The sequence below is a fragment of the Dasypus novemcinctus genome, chromosome 19 (genome assembly GCF_030445035.2).
Source record: "Dasypus novemcinctus isolate mDasNov1 chromosome 19, mDasNov1.1.hap2, whole genome shotgun sequence".
NCBI lineage: Eukaryota > Metazoa > Chordata > Mammalia > Cingulata > Dasypodidae > Dasypus > Dasypus novemcinctus.
This window is the reverse complement of record NC_080691.1, coordinates 27,406,027-27,411,802: the sequence shown is the minus strand read 5'-3', so window position 1 is coordinate 27,411,802 and position 5,776 is coordinate 27,406,027.

Sequence of the window (5,776 nt, the reverse complement as noted above, 5' to 3'; positions counted from 1 at the left end):
TGGCTGAGCTCGGCAGGGACACAGGACCTTGGGGACCGTCTTCGTGACGGCTGGCCTCAAGGGCACGCTGCGCGCTAAGATGCTTCCACCTTAATTTCCTGCCTTCTCCAGCCTCTCCGGGTTGGTGCCCCATTTCCTCCCACAGCTGTTTCTCCTAATTCCTTGCCTATCTGAGCCCAGTTTCTCCTCAGCTTCTTGAATGACCAAGACTGACACTGTCAAGTGTAAGCCACAGCCTGTGGTAGAAGCAAGGTTAGGTGTCTGCGAGGAGAGTGAGCCGTTCCGGTTTATTTGGAATGGGGCATTTTTAGAGGATGTAAACAGTAAGGTGGAATAAAGCTGAAGGGACTCTCCTTTTTCTTTAACCTATAAAATGTTTAAAATTTTCTTCAGTGCTGAAATAATCAGGCACAGAGCAAATGAATCAGCCACATAGCATAATGCCAAGGGCTGAGGCCTGAGTTCAAATCCCCAGTCCATCACCCAGTACCTGTGCCACCCTGGAACCTGAGCATATGTTAGATTACAAAGCAAAGGAGAAGTAGAGTAGATGGAATGAAGGTTGCTTATCCACTGGCTTTACCATAGCAAGATTATCCTTGCTTATTAGAGTGGGCCCCATGTAATCACTAGGGTCCTTTAAGTGAGGAGTCAGTCAGAGTGATGGTGTGTGAGGAAGACTAGACTAGCCATTGCTGGCTTAGAAGATGGAGGAAGGAGCCACTAGCCAAAGCATGCTGGCGGCCATGAAAAGCTGGAAAAGGCAAGAAAACAGGTTTTCCACTGGAGCCTCCAGAAAGCAACACAGCACTGTCCATGACTTCACTTTACCCAGTGAGGTCCACATCAGATTTCTGACCTTCAGAACTGGAAGATAAGAAATGTGTGTTGTTTTAAGCCACGAAGTTTGTGGTAATTTGTTACAGCAGCAATGGGGAACTAATACAGCCAGGAGTCTTATCCTCTCTAAGCCTCAGTTTCCCCCTCTCTAAATGGGTTTGATCACACACCTGAAATGATCCTTGTGAGAATCAAATGGCAAAACATGTGACGTGCTTCACCAGTGCTCAGCACCTCCAAGTGGGAAGCTATCACTATTATTTCATATTCTTATATAAAACTTGTAACTATAAATATATAAACAAATTTAATTAACAGAGTAATTAAAAACTTTTGGCAATGTGACCACCCAAAAGCAGTGAACATCTTGGTGTGTTTCTTTCCAGACTTCCTTCTATGTATATTAACATGGATTTGTATATGTTAAAATACATATTCATTACAAACTGGGTCAAATTATACATACAACTGATGTGTACTCTGCCTTTTTTTTTTTCCTATTTTCTCCAACATGTCTATTAATAAAGTATTACAATAGCATTCTAAATGGCTGCTTAGGATTCTATATGGATTGTCACTTGTTTACAAAACCAATCCCCCATTTGGGGACATTTAAACCGTTTCCACTATTATGCTGTATAAATATCTCTGCAATATGAATCCTTTTGTGTGCCTTCACTCATTTGTCCAGTTGGATGTTGGGTTTGTTTGTTTGTTTTCTCCTCAGGATAAAATTCTAGAAATGGCATTTATGGTCAAAGAACATTCACCTTTTAAGATTGGGGTATCATATTCCAAATTGGGTGAGGCCTCCGTGGCTGATAGATTTTTAAACCAAAAGGAACCTAGCAATCAACCAGGTTTACCCTCTCATTTTTTTCAATGTTTCTATTTCCACAAAGTTTTATTTTCATGCTTTTAACAATATATGTATGTAGAATATGTGATCCATATGAGGGAAGCCTCTGTGGCTGGGTGGTTGAGTGCCGGCTTCCCACATACAAGGTCCTGGGTTCAATCCCCAGCCTCCAGTACCTCAAAAAAAGAGAAAAAAAACCCAAACTCACATGAGAGTATATATATGCTTCCACATTCTCTCTCATTTCTCAAATTCTATTTTGAATACTTTCTGAACTTCTTAAAATGCATTTCAAAAAGGTGTTCTTTAAAATGACTGCCCAAAATAATGGTCTTATCCATGATTTTTTTCAGGCATCAATAAATGTTGGCGGTTGAGACTGTTTCTTGTTTACCCCCTGATCTAGGGAAATGAAGTTCAGAAAGATTCAGTGACTGACCAAAGGCCCAGCTGAGAAGAGAACCTGTTTGCTCTGCTTTCCTAGAGGTCTTTGCCAAATCAGGAGGTCTGGGTAAGGGCAGTGTATCCAAGAGAGCGCCCATGCAAATGTCTACAGAAAGCCTGGTCTTTACCCAGACACAGACAGCTAATGAAACTACCCCAATCCCAGAAGTGCCCTAAAAACCTAGGTAAAGATCCCAGGCCCGGGGTCACGGAGGGCACTCTATGGCAGATGCTCCAAATCTACTTGCTAAGGACACAGTTCTTGTATTAAAGGAGAGAAGAGTATAAAGAATAAGAAAGAAAAGAAAAAGAAAATTTAAATTTATTGGCACGTATCTAGTGTCTGTTTGCCTTTCTGGATTGTAATTTGTCTGTTTATGTCTAAGCCCTGGGCGCTTCTGTGGCTTCTCCCCAGAGAATCAAATGAATGAGGTTGGAAAACCAGGTTGTTCTTGTTTTTTTTGAGTGAGCGGAAGTCACTGATGTGGTCATTCGGTAGTATTACGGTTGTGCTCTTTATGGTTCTGCTAGAGAAAGTGTTTTAGCATGAGAAGTTCAGAAACTGCAGCCCTGGCCATGGCAGTGACATGGAACTGGGTGACAGCAACTGGACTGAGACATCGGTTTTGGAAGTTTACATCTCACTGCTCTCCAGGATTCCACTGTTCAGGTTTTATATCAAGATTTTTGCCTTTTTTTTTTTTTTCCTATAGGAATTTCGAAATGTTTAAAAAACATTCTTTACATTCTCACTGGCATCTTCTGGACATTTCTTGGAAAGAGTTTGGCAGAAAATTAATTTTCAAAACAAGAAAATTCTAGAAGTTGCTGGCAAATGTGTCTGTAGACTAAGAGGTGGTTGGCAAGATTGCTCCATGAACAGCACATCTTTTTAGAGAACGGGAAACAGAGGAAAGGCGAGGCCCACTGAACAGCACCCCACTTTTCCTCTGGGGAGTCACCTGTGGCAGTTTGAGATTATTTGATAATGTTTGTAAACTGGTTTGTTCCTCTGGGCGTGATTCCCTTTGATGGTATTAGCTTCAGCTGAGATGTCTTTGATTGAATTATGTTAAGATTAGGGCTGTGATTCAACCAGTCAGTAGAGGGTAACAGTCTCTGCCCCCTTGGTGGGCTATGTAAACAGACATTCACTCAAGGAGAACACAGAAGTAGATACACAGAAGCAGATGAGCGAGACAAGAACAAGGGAGCTCCATAGACAGAGAAGAGGATCCTGCGGTCCAGGAAGAGAGAGGAGCCATTTGCCCGAGAGTTTGCAGCTGACCTTGTGAAGAGACCAAAGCAGCTGAGCCTGAGAAGAAACAAGCCCTCCAGCCTACAGCTAAGATCAGAAGGAGCTGGGACCACGGAGCCTTAAGAGAGAGAGGAAGGCTGAGCCCTCACAGACAGCGCCCGCCATCTTGCGTCAGCACGTGGCAACAGACTTGGAGTGAGGAAGTATCTCTTGTGGTACCTTGAGTTGGACTTTTTAGGGCCTTGTAACTGTAAGCTTCTGCAACAAATAAATACCCTTTGTAAAAGCCGGCAGATTTCTGGTACTTTGCAACAGCACCCCTTTGGCTGACTAATACACCTCGCCTCTGTCACGCTCACCGCTTATGGTTTAGGGGGTGGCTGAGTTCACCCCCCAGTGCCAGGGTGGTCGTGTGACCCAGGGCTGGCCAGTCGAAGCATGGCACCCCTCTGGGCCAAGTCCTTACTTCAGGCTTGGTTCAGGCCAGCCTGTGGGTCAGTTCTGGGGCCTTGTGTGGACTCATGGGGGAGGCGGAATCTTTCTTCCAGACAGCATGGCTGAGGTGGCAGGATGCCAGCTTTCAGCTTCTGGCCGTTCTGTCACCAGTGAGAGGGAGGCAGCCTCAGAGTGGAGCCAACACAGGAAAGTAGCACTGAGAGATAGAGACATGGAGAAAGAGAGCGAGAAAGAGGAGACAGAGAGAGAGAAGAGAGACAGACAGACAGAGGGAGACAGAAATAGGAAGACAGAGACAGACAAAGAAAAGACAGGAAGAGACAGAAACAGACGAGAGCAAGACAGAGAGACAGAGAGGAGAGACAGAGAGACTGACTCCTATTGGCTTTGGCACTGTCTGGCCCCTGGATCCTGCCAAGCATGAAGCGAGATCTAGCCTTGGACTTTTCAGACACTTGAGCCAGCAAATTCCATTATGGGCCCATGCTCATTCAAGGTGGGCGTGTTTCACTTGCAACAGGAAGAGTCCGAGGGGATGCAGGCGGCCTGCACACGTTAGCCACGGAGCCAGAGGAGCTCGCGGTAGAAACCAGGTCCCCCAAATCAGGCTGAGACTCGGTGAAACCTCATCCACCCCACTTGAGTCAGTTGGCGATGATTCATCCCAGACCCTTCCCTGTCTTAATGAAACGTGGCTTGCCTGGTGAAGAGACAAGACCAGCGGCAGAGTGCCCCTCCCGCCTGCGGCTCCTCCACCCCCTCTGACCCACGAGGGCCAATCCGCAGGCAGCAGGGCTCTGGGTAAGGAGAAGGATACACAGAATGGAGGAGAATAGGTCCATTGGCAGGGAGAGAATGTAGAAAATGCACAGGGAGAAGCAGAGGCAACCAGAGAGACAAGATCCTCCCACCTCCAGAATTCCCCACTCCATGGTAGGATTCCGGAGGGACTGCCAGACCACTAGCATCCTTTCAGCAAGCAGCCTTGTTCTGAAGGTGAAAATCGGACCAAAGCCTTGTGTGTTCATCAGGACTCTTTTATTAGGTTACCAGTGACAGAAACCCAATGCAAATGTGGCATTCTTAAAGGAGAAAAGTAATTAGTTCATGTAACTGGCATATCACAGGGTTGGTTTCAGGTATGGCTAGATCCAGGAGCGTAGCTGATTGATCATAAGTATCTGCCTCCCTCTTATTTCTTAGTTCTCTTTCCCTCTAGGGGCTAGAGTTTCAATCTCAAGGAGACTCCCTTTATGATGCCAGATAGCTATTGTAGTATGCAGCCTCCACAATGGCCCTCCTGACCGCTGCCTTCTGATATTCATGGCCTTGTGGAACCCCCTTCCCTTGAGTTATCTGGTCCTAACCAAGAAAATATAGGAACATTGTTGGGATGTCACTTCTGTGATGAGGTTACATTAAATTGTGGTTTTTGTTTTGCTAGCAGACTCTCTTTACTGCCCTCTCGGCTTGCAAGCTTTGATGCCCATGTGGCAGAGAAGTAGGACAGCCTCCAGGCTCCAGCCAGTGAGACTCTGACGCCCTCAGTCCAACAGCCCATGGGGAACTGAAAACTGAATGAGAGCAGCACCCTCAGAACACTCCTGAGATAATAAACGTGTGTTGCCTTAGGCAGTTTGTAATGCTTTGTTATGCCACCCATGGACAACAAATGCAGCCCCAGGCCTCCTCAGGGGGGCCTCATCAGGTTAGCCATCCCCAGCAGAAAGCCTTCTCTTTCCTAGCACCCCTGGCAGAAATACAAGGACTGCCTCCCATCCCCTGGCTGGGTTGTATGCCCAGGCCGATAGATGCTTCCCGCCCGCCATAGCTCTATCCCAATAGGAGAACCCTCCACCCCAAGCGAAAACAAATGTGCTGATAACTGAAAAAAGAGAAATAAAGGCAGAAAGAGCAAA